The following is a 17,073-nucleotide window of genomic DNA, read 5'->3' as shown; positions in this document are numbered from 1 at the left end:
CATGCGAGTGAGGGTTTGTGTGTGTGTGTGTGTGTGTGTGTCTGTGTGTGTGTGTCTGTGTATGTGGGGAGAGAGAGGATGAGTGGGTGTATCACAGCAGGTGGTAGGGGCTAATGGAACCCCCTCTGGCCTATCAAGAGTGGGGGGCGATGGTGCGAGGGAGAGTGTGTATGTGTGTGAGAGAGAGAGTGTGTGGTTTTTTTGCGTGTGTGTGTTATGATGGTAGCCATGTATCTTTGCAGGCAGAGCAGCTACAGAACCAGAGAACGAACTGTTGGCAAAGAAAGCACGAAACAGAGAGAACTGTGGTTTGTTTTCTGTTCAAACTAATCAAAGACTGTCGGCATTCAAATGAGCACGAGTGAAGTAGGGAAAAGGATTTGGGTGGAAGGGAGTTTACCAGAAAATGGATGGAGAGACGAAGAGAAAGATGGACGGACAAAGAGAGAGGCAGCCGTGGGCCTGAGGCTTCAGTCTCCACCTCTCTGGTCAGTCGGCATGTAATGTAATGCCTCCCATCCATCCATCCATCCATCCATCCATCAGGGCCTCGGCATAAAGCCTCAGCACCCGAGGCAACCTATGCAGCTTACACAAATACAGCATGTGTATTAAAGTCAGGGAGAGAGTGTGTTTGTGTGTGTGTGTGTGTGTGTTGACATGTGTGTGTAAGTCTGAGTAAAAGCCACTTGTAATGTTCGTTGAGATCCCAAGAGGTCTAGACAAGCTCCGATAAGAGAACGCCACTTTGAGATCCCTCCTCCCCCGTCCCGCCTCTAAGATGAACCTCTACTTCACTTTAAGACACACACTTACTGTTGGTACTCGTACAACAAAGCAGAGAACCCGGCCTTTATTAGATGCAGACTGAAGCAGTAAGACAAAGACGGTGATGTGGTGCTTGACTGGGTGATTGTTTTTGCTGCTTTGGTATCAGTTACCTGCAGATAGTCGGACGTTGAACCACAACAGTAAGAAGTCATTAGACAGAGAACAGGATGCAGGAACACTGTAGCGTAGCCAACCCAAGGATGTAGCCGCTGGTTCTCGAAGTGTTTTTCCCCCGTTCCGTATTCCCATTTCAAAATGTTCTTGAAATGATATCTTCAATGTCACTAGAAACATGAGACTCTCCCGGATAATGTAACGATACTATACACTTCTGCTGTGACCACCAGTTTTAATTATTTCCACTTTGTTTCTGAAGAATTGTCCATCATTTTGGGTGTAAAAACTACAAACTACAACTACACGAGCCATGGACACTGTTCAGCCGGTCAGAGGCGCCAATAAGAGCGGCATTGAATTTAAAACACTTCATCAAACTGACCCAGAATCAAAAAGTGAACTGTTTTAAGCTGCAGATTGTGTTTTCAGTTTTCTCAACACCATCATCTTTCATCATCAAAATACAACATGGGAGTAGTTACCTCCTCACTGCACGCAGTTGTTAACCTTCCATTTGTTATCAAAGAATCAGGTATTTTCTGATGCAGTTGTTCATCTTTTGTACTGATGATTCAACCGAGGGAGTTTCATGCCAATCCAAGCCATAGAAGTTAGAAGAAGCTCCAACTGTGCGTCATAAAATGTGATCCATGTGTTACTATTGTCAAATGTTTTACTTCCAGAAACTTCCACTTCACAACTCTATGAAAGGGTGTCAATACAAAAATACTGTATGTGCAAAACATGCTAATCTTTCAACATACAACAAATCTGAAAATTAATAAAAAGATATAAATAAGTTGTAAATAATGAGTAATAAGTTGTGTTTCCATCACTTCAGAGGACATTACATTAACTTACATTAATTTCCTGGAGACTTACCCCAACCGCTACTCCCCTACCCTAACCTTAAATGAAGTCTTCAACCTAAAATGGAATGATTTACGTTATAGGGACTTGCATTGCGTCCCCAAAAGGAAGACGAGTCCCCGCAATGTGACTGTGTAAACAGATACAGTATATGTCCCCACAACATGACTAATGCAAGGCCACACACACACACACACACACAACCAAGGCTAGGAAGTGCTGTGTGGGAATATTCACACAGCATTAAAAAATAATGGATTGAGAAATACCAAATATGGCATGCGTGCACGTGTGTGTGTGTGTGTGTGTGTGTGTGTGTGTTTGCGCCAGAGGCCTCTCCCAAGGAGAAGTGAAGATTCAATATGTCTGCCTCCATTTAAGCACTGAAACATTCATGGCAGCCAGCACACACGCACACACACACACACGCACACACACACACACACACACACCTGTGAGCTATGATTGGTAGAAAGATGCTCTAATTTTGTGTCTGTATTATAAAAATCTTAAAAAGCTGCACAGTAACCACCTTGAGTTTTTCACCTCAGAGATTGAAAAAACATTTTTGCAGAATAAAATCAACAAATTTCTTTTGAAATCAGGTTCTTATGCACTTTTGTATCTGAAAAACGTCTTGCTGAAGCTACTCTTCAAACCCTTATTTAGGACACTATCTTAGCGTCTTCTGTTCTGCTGCACATCGGCCCAGCAAGCCACAGCAACGACTGGAGTGTATATGTTTCTCCTCTTATGAATTATGAACACAGTTAGCTCTTTTGTTTATGAATTATTACTGATCTGCCTCCACAGGATAGTTGCTGGAACAAATGCATTTACACTGTAACCAATCGCATTATTGCCTTTTTATTTTCATACATATTTGTTTTATCGAGAGCAAGTTATTTGGGGTCGAGTGCGAAACAAAACAACTCATTTCAGAAACATGCTTTTCATTAGGAGGAAACAAATGTTTATTTTACCAGCACTTTGTGAGGAGTCATGAATAAATATGGTGTTTGTCTCTGAGGTAAATAAAACAACAATGCAGCAGCAGAACAGACGAGATGGAGATGCAACAGAGATGCGGTTTGGTTCTCTGTGGACTTCTGGTCACGGCTGAGGAGGAGAGCGCAGGCGTGAAACTACGAATCAGTTATATTCTGTAAGAACCATTCACAGACTATTCTAACTATTCTGTAATTACAATCAAAAAATGAAGGAGTGAAGTGAGAAATGCATGATGGGGGGTGACTCAAGAAGGGTGAAAAAATAAAAAAGAATAAAAAAGCAAAACAAAAACACGGAGGTCATGAATATGGAATGTGTGTTCCTTGCGATTTAAATATTTATGACATGACGATTAGTATGTCATAACGGCATTATCAGCTTCAGCAGCCAAAAGACGAGAGAACTCTGGCTTGATTGATCTCATCAGGACATCATCAATAATGGATAACTCCAATCATAGTGGTGGGAGCGCAGCCTCGCACACACGCAGGCAATGCACGAGCACACCCCCGACATGCACAAACAATTATGACACCATCTGTAATTTAAACCTGCCGTTAAATCAGCCTTACTCCCAATGCAAACACACCACCGCACCATGATCCACCTCCTTCGGTTGCTAAGTGAGGAAATATTTATGAAAAATATTAATTCCTTTTAAATCTATTAATTGAGTTCTACAGCCTGAATTACTGTAAATTCTCAAAGATAGGCCACTGCTCAGATAATGGCCCAAATAATAATAATACAAACAAACAAATACAGACTGGTCACTAATAAAGACCGGGATGAGGCTAATAATGGGCCACTTTTTGAGACTTCACTGTACTTGAGTTAACCCACTTGTAATCTTATTTTGAAATCTAGATATTTGAACCAAACTTGGAACACAGGAAACCATAAACAAAGTTCAGTTTCTCTTCCACACCAACAACTATTGACACCATTTAGAGCTGAGCATGGCCCCCAAAAGTGACAAACAAATAATGGCGAAGCTGAAAATCCACTAAGAAGCACGCGAGTAAAGGAATGTGTGCTGCTGCTGTTCTCCTCTCCCTCCCTTCCCCCCACCGCCCGAGGTGACAATCTAAAACAGACAGATCATGGTGATGAAGATGTGTGCTTTGGTAAGAGAAATGTATGCACATGTATGAGTGTGTGTGTGTATGTGTATGTGTGTGTGTGGACAGGGACGGAGGGGAGTTTCAGAGGATGAGACTCGTGGGTGGGTCCTTCTCGTAAAGTGCTCCATTTGTGCACAGAGATGTCCTGAGTGTCTAGACAAAGCTACATGTAAAGCTCATCCCTATGCTCTTATGTGAACCTCCTTCTCTCCCTGACAGTCCGAGTTGCTCTCTCACTCCCCCTCCGTCTCTCTGTCTCTCTCTCTCTCTCTCTCTCTGAGCCATACAGTAGGTCCTACTGTACTTAGACGTCATAAAATTTAAATGAAGCTTCTCTTCAAACCAAAGCAAGTATTTCTGCTTGGCGTTGAAGGTTAGGGTAAAATATCATGATAAAACTGAAGTGACCAAAAACTGAACTTCTTCATTTGAAAAGTGTTACAAAAAAAAATGTATATCAAGTTTTGTATTATTTTGGTGTTCTCTCCTTCCTATCTCTACTTCTTTCTTTCCTTCAGTCTGCTCATTTTAGACTGCGCTCTGTAGCCTCAGGGCTGAAGGCAACGCTTACAGTGTCTAGCCTCACTACAGCTGGGCCTCTCTGCCCGACAAACCACACACACACTCGCAAACTGCTGGATGCAAACATGAAGTATATGTACACTAAAAACTCCTCCACGCTTGGCTGAGTTGCTCGTGTGTTTGATTTGTTACTCATCTACAGTTGAAGCACCTTTCTGGGAAAAGATCACAAAGGAGCTGTTGCCATCCATTTGGACAAAAACTTGTCTTTTCTTGTGTACTTCCACACTGGCAGGTTTCTTGAAATTTGTGGAAACTAGAAGTGATTTTGCTCTTTTACACCTCAGCCACAATAGGGCAGGTGTCTTGTCTTAGATTGCCTGTGAGATTGTACTGCTTCTGCTGCTGCCAAATATTGAGAAAAACTGTATCCATATCCACACAACCACACTGGCGTAGCTGTTACACACGCTGTATTCATGAGGACAAAAACAAGGAAAAAGGAGTGTTTTTTTCATGTACTATCATCTCTATTCGCTAATGCTGCCTTTGTTCGTGTTTAGGAAGCAATATCAGACCTGTGCTCATATTTCCTATTCAGATACACTCTGACTAACTCTACTGTTAACCCTGTCTCCTAAAAATTATATTCATGTACAACTGATTTGCATTTGCAAATACATTAAGTAGGAAATGTAATGCTGCCCAGATTACAAATTTTCATCAAGCCATCAAGGAAATGTTTATATTGACCACCACCTCCGTAACCAACACTTTACTGCCAGTGCAAAATGTTCATAACAATGTTTGATGTCAAGGATATCATTTGTATTCCCTGTGATATCAACTCCCGGCTACTAAAGCATGATTAAAGGAATAGTTGGACATTTATAGTTGGAAAATACGCTTATTCGTTTTCTTGCCAAGAGTTAGATAAGAGGATTCTGTCCGCTAAATGTGAAGCAACAGCCAGGAGATGGTTAGCTTAGCTTAGCATAAAGACCGGAAACAGGGGGACAGCTAGCCTCGCTAGCTGGTTGTGGTTTTATGGGCTGTTGGGCAATTACATTTCCTCTCAATTGCATTTGGCACATTAGTATATTTAAAAAATCTAATAATAAATTGCACAGAAAAGAACAAAAGTGCACAAAAATTGAATTTTTTTCAAATTCTTAATGTAATATAATATCAAGTAGGAAACAATGTCAAATTATTACTAATATTTTGAAATATATCATAGATTTAACACAGCCTGTACAGCACACAGTGTTGGATAAATGAGCGTTAATAATTACTGTCATTACTTCAAAGTAAAGCACTTATATGGATAGAAATGACTGCTTTCAGAGTATGTACGTGTGTGTACGTGTGTGAAGGTGCAAGTGCACATGTGTGCAGTTGTGTGTATCCTCAGGGTGTTAAACCAGGCTATGAATTATTTGATGGACTATAAGATGCTGCTTTGCTGACATGTGATTGGCTCCGTCTGCTCCGCCCTGTGATGTACGTGATGCCTCCCAGTGTCGCCTGTTCAGGACTTTTCTTCTGTAAATTCATGTTATTACAGGATGACATTTCCTGTTTTATCTAAAGAGCTTGAAACCACTTCTCCTACTACTAATGTATCTCTAATGAGCATTGTTATCATTGACTGTGTACCAACGCTGTGTGTCTCTGTACAGTACGTGTATGTGTGTTATTGTGCATATGCCACAGTGTTGTTTTTGTTTGTGTTGTCCGGAGTCATCATGTCTTGCAGTGCCTCACTGACTCAGTTGTGTGTCTGGGTGTGTGTGTGTGTGTGTGTGTGTGTGTGTGTGTGTGTGTGTGTGTGGGCCGGCAGTCTGTTTGTTGTATTTCCATGTGTCACATTGACTCATCAGTGCGCTTGTCATTGCCACAGCGACTATGCAGTGACATATGCCCGCTTCTTGGCTCCCTGACTGACAGGACTGTTGCCGTGGTGAAATCCAAAGGATGTTGGAACAAATCACACCTTGTCCTCTTCCTTCCTCTGAGTGACAGTCGGCCTGTCGCTCATCTCTCCCTCCCTTGTTCTGTACTACAAGCTTTAGTAAAAGAAAAACTGGGCTTTTTCCTGTGTAAGATAAAACCAGACGATCGTTGACTCAAACTGACCAAGACGAGATGTTAAAAAATGGGACAAATTAGATCACTTTCCGTTATTTTTGTTTCCCTTGTTTTCAAAAAACTACAAGTGGCTGTTTGTCTGTATGTGCTCGCTGTGAGCAGTAAGCTGCAGACTTTGCCCCACTGTGATCCTGAGGTGATGTTGTTGTGTGTCAAACAAGAGTCAGGCCTCTGTGCTTCAACAACACCGGAGCAGTCGACATACATCCCAAAGACTTGTTCACAATGCATTTCAATTTTCAATTGATTTGAGTCAATTTCTTCATTTCAAAACACACCTCCTGTAGAACAAACCAACAAACGTGTCTCTGCTCATGAGACAGCAGGATTGCACAGGCAGAGCTGAACTCTGGGAAATATGAAGACGAGGATGTGTGAGGTTTTGTTGATAATCGAGGACTATTTCTGTGAACTCTGAGTTCTTGGAATTGAGGGCGCCCCTTCATGTAGCTGCGATGAGATGGACATGTCTCTGCTTGGTGTCTTTCACGACTTTTCAGATATGTGTCAAGTCTGTTTCTTCTACCGGTAAACATTCACTGTGTGAGTGTGGGATTGAAAAAGAACGGTTGGAAGGAGAAACTGTTGTTGTATCAGTGCGATGAAGCTTCACTAAAGGTGTCGAAGGCTCTGGTCGTCCTCCTGTATTAAAAAGTGAATTTGGTCAAGTCCAGTCTGTGAAGAAGAGCGTGGAGTGAAATCAGGCAGAAACAGAATCTCTTTTGTGGGAGATAAATGTTTGTTTGGCCTTTTAGTTTCAGGGCACTCATGTTCTGTTATCTGCATACAGAGCTCACACACGGTTCTACACTGGCCATGTAGACATGTATGCTTCAGCTGATAAAGACGGCGCTTACAGTAGACGTTTTTCCATCTCACTGGAGTGTGAGTTTTGTAGCAGATGATGGACAAAACCAAAGACAACATTTTACACATTACATGATGCATTCAGTGCGCAGCTATAGTGTAGACACTTACAGTTACTTATTATTTGTATACAGTATTTGAAATTTCATGTTCAGCAAATGGAGTTTTCCCTGTTGTAACAGATATTTCTATTTTGTTTTTATTGAATGTTTTGTTACATTGTTCACTGTCATTACTGTATGTGTAATTATCACATTATAAGTTGGAACATATAATAAAGGTGAACACTTTAATCTCTAAACACATGACAAAGATCATTTAATAAAAAACATACAGTATGAAAGTAAAATATGTAACTGAGCTCATGAAGGTAATAGAGCCTAACAATAACGTGACAGATACTGATGCAGATTCTCTCATAGACCACTTTTATTTATTTGGAGGCTGATAAATGCTTCTTGGTTAAATTTGTTTGGATCGTCAGTTTCATGTTAAAGCCTAATAGCCTCATGAAATATTTGGATTATTAGAGAAATGTGCTATGAAGTGGAGGGTTTCTTTTTTTAAATGAGAAACTGAATGAAATGTGTGCACATCCTAATATTGCATCAGGTGCATTGACAAGGAGACAAAAACAATGTTTAGAGAAAGGCGCCTGCGCACTGAACTGATGCTCCCAAAAAGAAGTACAGCCACAACATGTTGATATTACATCTTCATTATGTATACTCAACATCTGACCAAGAAGGTCAAGAGGAAGACTTCGCCTCATTCAAAACAGGTACATCAGACCTCGTTCATTCAAAACAAAACACAATATTTACTACGTACAAACTTTGAAATCCAACACCAGTTAGAATGCAACATAATAAATTGGCCTTGCTCAGAAAAATATAAATTCAAATTAAATTGATTTGGACACATAGTTAAAATACAGTTACATGAGTATCCAAATGTACTTAACGATAAACCACTAATGAAAAAAACTAAACAAGATAAATGCTAAGAAAAAGATGCAGACAAATATTAGATCAAGTAAATACTTCACCTTTATCCTTGTGGATTTAAACATGCAGACACAATGGAGACATCATGTATATCCAGTTTATTTCAATAGGGGCTTTATTCATTAGCTGCTATATTCACATGAATAAATGTTGTGGAATGTGTTAGTATCTATAATTTACATCTTTGTGTTTGCATCCCATTGTCTTTTGAGAAGCACAACCGAGTGCGTCCTCACTGACACAAAGAGTGTCTCTGCAGCTCTCTAATGGGAGAACAAGCTGTGTGAAGAAACAAAATGTCACCAGGCGGTCCCCACTCAGCCACCTCCCCACTCAGGGCATACTTAGCATTTAAAGTCCCCCCCACCCCATCCTGAAAAAGGCGTGCTAACATTTAGCGGTGGGGGGAAGAGAGGGAAAGGACGCACAGACGGGCTTAAGCCAGGCAGGCAGGCAGATTCCTCCGGCCCTGTAGTGGAGCCGTGGGGAAGTTTTTAATTCCTCCATCCTTATGGTTCATTTGTCCTCCAGATCCCCCATGTGAAGCTCTGCGATGACCACTCATGTGTGCACTGCTGTTGAATTATTAACGAGGGAGATAAGGGAAGGTGGAGATGATGGGAAGATGGAGAGGAGGGGAGGGGGAGAGGGAGGTGAGAGGAGGAGGAGGAGGTGGAGCGGGGCCAAGGAGAAGTGAGAGGGGAGCTCGGAGTGCGGCGGTGAGGAGGAGAGGTGTGGAGATGTGGTGGAGAGGTGAGAGGTGAGGTGAGGAAGAAGGGGGGGGGGGTCGGAAAAGTGATGTGAGAAGAGCGAGGAGAGGTGGGAGAGAGATGGAGGAAGGGTGAAAGGAGGCAGAGGATGAAGAGGGGACAGTGGAAAGGTTTCAGTTTCTTTATTAATACAAACCCTTAAAGCTTTAGATGGTGATGATCAGTCACTGCTGTGGTGCATTTACTGTGTTTTTTCACAGCCACATCGGCCACACTTAAAAATAGTTTTTATGCTTACTTCTACATTATAGTGTGTTGTAAACAGTGTGTGACACTGCTTGTTAAAGCTACATTGAGGGTTTTATTAGACCACCCCTGCCTGGTAAATACCCACTTCTTTCAATATGTGCAGCCCAGTTTGTAACGCAGGTTTTCTGTTAAACATCTGAAGCTGAAATCAAGATAAACCTGGTGACATCATCAGGGTGTCAGGGCTCCTCCAGAGCCACAGGAAGACATGATACAACTGTCTTCACAGTAGTGCTCCTTTAAAAGCAATTTAAAAAAACCTGTAATGTGCACTTTTATACACTTTTCAGTAGGATTTTCGTAAAAGTAAGTCATTATTGGCATGAATTGTCAAATAAGTGCATAATATGTTACAGTTAGTGTGTGTGTATGTACATGCTTGTCCATGTCTAACTCTTTTCCATATTGCAGTACAGTGGCGGTATAGATGGTGTTGAAAGGCGACACTCTTCTCTTCAGTGACCCACTGCCTTTCACTGTACAGTCTCAGAGTGATCACATCTCTATTGTTACTGTGGGAGACTGGCAGGACCCACGTCACACACTCTACTCCTGTGTGCTGCGATAAGGACATAATTGGGTTAGAGTGATGCAACATACACCGGCAGTGTCTGCAGCATCATTACACAGTGACAGTTACCTGAGTACGTATAGCACACACACACACACACACACACTGTGTAACTTGCCCAAGTCATATAAAGCAGAGGTGTATGAGTATGCACAATACTGTACTGCACATGTGTACTTCTTTTACACATGTATGCATAAAATGAAATACGTTGTTTTCCTGAACAAAAACACACACTCACACACATAAATACAAGACAGAGTAAGACAGAAAGAGTGAATGCGCTGATTAGTCTGGAAATGTGTGTGTGTGTGTGTGTGTGGGGGGGGGGGGGGGGGGGGGGGTATCCTCTCCTAAGGGAGAAGCCAACTAGACCCCCCCTTCTTACCACCACCACACACACACACACACACACACACAGTGTCTGGGGGGTACAGTAAGCCCTGGCGGATTTGTAGAAAGGCCCGGATTGTTCATTAATAAAGAAAGGATGAAAACAGGGGAGAGAGGTGGAGGGGTGTGTGTGTGTGTTTGTGTTTGTGTGTGTGGTGGGGGGGGAGGGGGGCAACGAGAGTGGGAGAGAGAGAGAGGGAGGGAGAGAGAGAGAGGGAGGGAGGAGGGGGTACACAGTATTAGACAGTAATTAAATAATCATCTGTGTTGCTCTCGTTTACTCCCTCCCCTCTTCCTCCTCCGCCTTCTCCTCCAGCACTAGCGGCCACAACACCTGTCACAACTCATCACCCTCACACACACACACTCACTCACTCACACACACAGAGAGAGAGAGAGAGGCTACAGAAGAAATCACATCAAAGCCACACACACACACACACACACACACACACACACACATTATGGACACATACAGAGTTTCATAAAATATATGCACTCATACATAACACAGAGATGCTCATTCATAGCAGGTTGATAAAACACACAGGGGAGAGAGAGGGTATGAGTGTGAGAGCAGGGGTCTAAGGTGGGCTATAGGGTGTGTTTTGGGAGGCAGTCAAACTAATTTCCACCCACCCAATCATCTTCCTTGGCTGCCCTCTCACCCTCATCACCCTCCTTTCTATTTATCCACTGTCCTTCCTGTCATGTCAGGTAGCTGCTGTCCAGCGCAGGTAAATCCTGCATGACGTGGACTGCCGACAGACTTTATCAAGTGTCAGCACTAATTATAAAAACAATCTTGAGATGAACCCGATTACTGCCGCCAAGGAAAACCTTTCAAATGATGGCAGTGACAATCCACAATCAAGGATAATTACAGTTTTTTAATGACTACTTTTATATTTTTGGACATGATTGTTGTAAGTTATGATAACACTGTATGCACCAACGTGAATGTTGGGATTTGTGAATGCAGTGTCATCACTACAATGAAATCAGACGATCATACAGGTTTTAATAAAGCTCCAGATTAGCCAAATGAGTACCCAAATGGTAAACATCCATCCCAGATTACTGACCTTCTGGTTCAACTTTGACCTACTTACATACTTTCATTTTGTCGTACTGTTGGCTTGTTTGATTGTTTCTTTCCCCATCAGACTTTGTTGTAGCAGCGTCTCCACATTCTTAGCTCTCAGGAATTACTTTGGTGAGTATATCGTACAATATCAATTGATAGAAATGATGGCTGACTCTCATACAATGCCCTTAATTCTGCTTCTCAACCTATTGGTTTTAAGATGTTACTGACAGTTAAAGCAAAGCTATATCTGCTATATCAAACTCTATTCTATTTTATTAGAAACATGGCATCCAAAGCAAGTACACCACAACACAGCTGATTTAATATGCTGTGCTGTAATTCTGTTAACACTGCAAACTCCATCTGGCTATATATTAACCACAGGCATACTATACATGCATGCCCACACATACACAAAGTATACACACAGAACAAACACACACTCACCAACATACAGTCTGCAAACGAACCCCAACCTGACAGAGAAGTACATTATGTATAATTACAGTCAGCCATATGGCCATGGGGACTGTTGGCCAGGCCGACAGGGTTCAGCTCTGACGAGAACTCACACACACACACACACACACACACTGCAGAATAAACATTCAATAGTGTTGCTGTGGATTCGTTCTCTCATTCATTGATTCATATTCCTGTGTGCAGCCACAGGGCCTCCCAGTGAAATCCGGCGTACAGGCCAGTATGGCTGGATAATATGGCCTTTGTTAATGACGATCAGAAAATTGTGCCTCTATACAGCAGGAGGTAAACAGGATTCTGATTAACATCTGCTGGGAATTACTCATTGATTTTGTCTCCTGTTTTTGTGGTGATTATAATGTTGCTGGAAACAATCAATCCATCCTGCGCTGTTGAAGAGAGTCAGACACATTTGTGGACCTGGTGTCCCACATGTGAAGCCAAAAAACTGCAAACTATGGGATTTGTGGGAAATACATGATTCTTACAAGGAATTTGCATGTTTTAGCTGCTTAACTACAAACCATGTACACTTCATATATAACACATGCTGTAGAATTTCAGACTTTTTTTTACTTTTCAGCCAGTAATTTGTTTCCATTTATGTGCAATATATTATATTCAACTCTACTGATGGTAAACACATAATTACATAATTACTGTTTGCTTACAGTGTATTGATTTGGCATTCCTTCACTGCATTAACCTAAAACAATTACATAACTTTGACTCAATGCATTAAATACCTCAAGCCCGTTTCTCAGGAGTCCAATGGCTGCTTCAAAGGTAGAAAATACACAATGAAATACATTGCAAGAGTAATTGTCAACAGCCACGCTAGCAGCTCTGAGAGGCTATATTTACACACAGTAGTCCTTTGAGCTAAATGCTAACGTCACCATGCTAACATGCTGATGTTTGTCATGTTTACCATGATCCCCATCTTAGTTAAGCGTTTTAGTATGCCACCATCAACCTCATGGTGGCAACAGAGGAAAAGATTCAGAATCAACAGGATTCATCCTCTGGGAACCAGGAGTGTCTGTGCAAAATTTTGAGCCAATCTATTTAGTAGATGATATAGTTGATATATTTCACAGGATAATTGAAAACTTTGACCTACTAGACAAAAGTCAGGGGATCACCAGTCATTAAGATTTATCCTCTTGGGGACAATGACTGTTGGTACAAAATATTATGGCAATCTATGCAGAAATTAACAGCTGACAGACTGACATCGTCATCCTTAGAATGACTAAGAATCTGAAACACCACTGCATGGTTTACAAAAACAGTCCTGTAAAGTAATCATGGTTAGTATTAAATGCGGTAAACATGCAAAATTACTGGTATTGTCTTTTAAATACACTGCTGATCATCTGTGATCATTTATCAGTAATTCCTTGAACTCCCTCACGTCACCTTCCACCCAGTGAAAAACATCTGCTGTTTACTCGATTCATTTGTTTGCTATCTTATCCTCGAAGACCTTTTGGTTCCCTCGCACTCTGCAGTGATCTCGCTGATGATCCAAGAAGCTCATTGTACTAAAAGTTAAAACAACTATGTTACATACAAAAATGTCTGCCAGACCACTCACAGATACGCAGGTCGATGACTCCTCAGAAGTTCTGTTTGTTTGAGGTAGAAATGTTTGAAAAAGAGGAGGAAACAAAAAAGCTGTCGCTCTGTATGGACACATGTAAACTCTTAGAAGTTCGTCAGCAGCAAACAAACAAACTGGAAAAACAAACATTAACAGCTGCAGTATCTGCAGAAACAGAAAAGCCAGGATGTGATTATTGGAAAGAATGAGATTCTCCATCTATGTAACATAATGAAAAGGAAATATTCATATTAGGCAAAAACAAACTATTGAAAAGCTTCTCATTAAACCTCATAAATAAATGCAAATCATCTTAATTAGTTCGAGGACCTTGGGTGCCTCTGAGCTTCTTCTGCTCCTCTCTCTTTTCTCTCACTTGTTTTTTTCCCTGTTGTTTGTTTTCTTGCTGTTATTGTTGTTGTTTTTGAAGTCCTTTTCCGCTTCCCCCTCTATCTCCTCCTCCTCTCCATCGCTGCCATTCGTCTCTCTCCTCTCTCCTCCCCCCTGGTTTGGTCGTTGGACTTGTGTTTCGTGGTTCTTTCATCGCTGCGCTGTCGACCTGGCCTAACCCTCTGCGGATGCCCGATCCAGAGGAGGGTGACTGGGAGGTTTGGGCGGAGCGGATCGGTGAGGGTGGGAGATTTGGGGTTCTGGTGCCACTTTTTGGCACCTCAGTCGGATATGAGCTGGAGCCAAGCTCTCTCACTGAAGTCAGGAGTGCTCAAGAAAAAATAAAAATCACTCACAGAGGGCTCTGGGAATGTGATGGATTTGATGTGCTGCATCTGAGTAATACTTTGAAAGTATAGCATCAAAAGAACATCAAGAAGAAACTATATCTGGATATATTTTAGACAAAATTCTGAGAAAACATTATTAACTTTTTCATGTTTTTAATGTTTGTAAAATATTCTTTGATTGATAATAAATGTACAGAAACTTTAGATTGCAAAATAAGTGCAACAGTGCAGACTGTGTCTACAGGGCTTTGTTAGACACAGCTTACTACTGTGACACATGCTGCTGTGAGAGGGAGATGTAGATTGGACGCCCGTGTTGTCACTTGGTCTACCTGCTGTTATTAGTTTAGGGACACCTAATTGGTCTCTGGTCTATCTGTGATATCTTTATGGACCTCTAATGGGGCCTTTTGCTTAGAGAGGAGGATGAGAGGAACAGATAATTGGTCCTGAGGTGCTACACAGGCTCAGGCCCGCCGCTATGCTCAATTTGCAATTTGCCAGGAGATCTCACACCTATTCACTTTAACAAGGTGTTGTAAATCACTGTCTTCTGCGCTCAACAGGGAGAACAATGGTCATAGGAATAGATGCAAAACACAGTAGACTTGTTGTTTTCATTCATTGTTAAATGACAATATGTTGTGTTAACAAATAGCACCTCAGTGTGCCATTTATCTTGCTGGAATTGGAAACATATTAGACTCTGGTGTTGCTACCAATGGATTCCTCAAGTTGTGAGCGCGGGGCTTTACACCTGAGAATGAGCAAGTGAACAACAACACCTGAGTAGCCCAGTATCCCCAGGAATTACATGCAGGTTGGACAATTTCGTGCCACACGCATTACGGCAAGCACCAACGTTCAGTGCCAATGCAGAGGGTAGAGGTGGAAATTATGAATGACTTTGCCGATTTGACTCGTTTCCTTCAGTTTAGTTCAAAGATTTGTAGTCACTGACAGTGTTCAATATTCAACTGCACTTCAATATGCAGATCTTCATGCAGGAGATCACGTCCTGTCAAGTATTTTAGTTGCCTAAACTTTGCCATACCCTAACCACACCTTGACCGCACTCTCATCAGTCCATTCCACACAATCTCATGCTAACGTTAACCATACTGTATTTGTCATGCGCAGATAGAGACTGTCCTCCCAAGAAGAACGACAGCATCGTCATTTCATCAAGTTCCCCAAAAATAACAATATGTGCTTACGTTCAAGTGACAGTGGCCGTAGTAATTACGACTTGAGCAAAGGAGGAAGTCAGGCGACCATATTATAAAGCGACAAAGGTTCCTGTTTCCAACCGACAGTCAGCGTTGGTTTTTTTTTAAGCACGACCACAACCGTTCCATAACCTTAACGATGTAGTCATGTTAACCCAGATCACGATGTCTCTCTAACCTTAAGTTCTTTCCCTACCCACGTGGTTTTTGTCCTTAAACCTAACCAAACCTCAACCATAGTGTTGTCACTTCATAACAGAAAGGCACAGACAACTGATGTCGTCTTGCCAATAGGGGGGTCCAGTCAGAAAACGCTTCCAACCAACTTTGTCCTTTAATTTGGAAGACTTGTTAGTAGAATTTTTATAACTTTGCCTTTGACAAAAGTTGTCATTGAACGTAATCCAGAAACATCCAAGGTCAGTATTCTTGCCTGGTGATTGGGCCGCAGTAACAACAGTATGTACTAAAGTTTTGAAGGAATCCCATACATTGTAGGACTGATAGGGTGGAGAGAGGAGTGCTATGGGATCTGCGGAAGTCAATGTGTTATGCAACATAATCATAGGGTGTGACCCCTGGTGTCACTTACACCGACCTACATACTGCATACAGGCCAGTGACACACATACACACACTGACACACGTAAGACTGAACCACGTACACAAAGTAGGTACAGGTGTTAAAAATGCATGACCAGTGCTGCACATCATGACGGCCAATATCAACACAGAACAAAGATCAGAAATATAATCACAGATCAAAACTGATCACCTTGTAAGTTAGTGCGGTTGCCGGTCGCAGATCAGCTGCATCAGCTCCCTTCAAGCAGTTATGATTATTTCAATGTTACAAAACACCCAGCGGAGGTCTAATTAGATTAAATGACCAATAAGTCACACTTATTAAGAGTGCTCCTCAACCACACTCCTCATAGACAGACCTCTTTCCCTCCAATGGCACCAAGTGCTTGTGATTTCTCATGTTGTTATTCCCGTTACTATAAATTATTCAATATTTGTTTGAATAAATGAACATGAAAAATAATCTCCAATGGCTACAGAAGGCAATAGTTAATTGGAATTAAAGAAAAAAGTTTGAGCCTTCTTTTTAGTTGTTGTTGTGCTTCTTTCTTTTGCACTCTTGCCTTTTATACTTTCTTGCATTGTACCATTGGACTTTTTTTCTTCTTTCATGTCAGTTCATTACATTTAATTTATTAATGTCCAATATTTAATGTGCCAAAAATGTCAGATTCAAACAGATGAAAATGGGGCATTTTCTCCTGGTACGAGGGATGCACAAGCTGTTTGCTGCTTCTTGTTGTGACTCTGGGGGCCGAACGAGGGATGGGAGGGGAAGAAACAGAGAGAGAGAGACAGAGGGAGGGGAAGAGAGCGAGAAAGAGTGAACTCTTCAGTCAGACCTGAAGTTTATCTTT

This window comes from Enoplosus armatus, chromosome 4, assembly GCF_043641665.1.
Source record: "Enoplosus armatus isolate fEnoArm2 chromosome 4, fEnoArm2.hap1, whole genome shotgun sequence".
In the NCBI taxonomy this organism is placed as follows: domain Eukaryota; kingdom Metazoa; phylum Chordata; class Actinopteri; order Centrarchiformes; family Enoplosidae; genus Enoplosus; species Enoplosus armatus.
The sequence above is the reverse complement of the archived record's forward strand: the minus strand, read 5'-3'. Positions refer to the sequence as shown.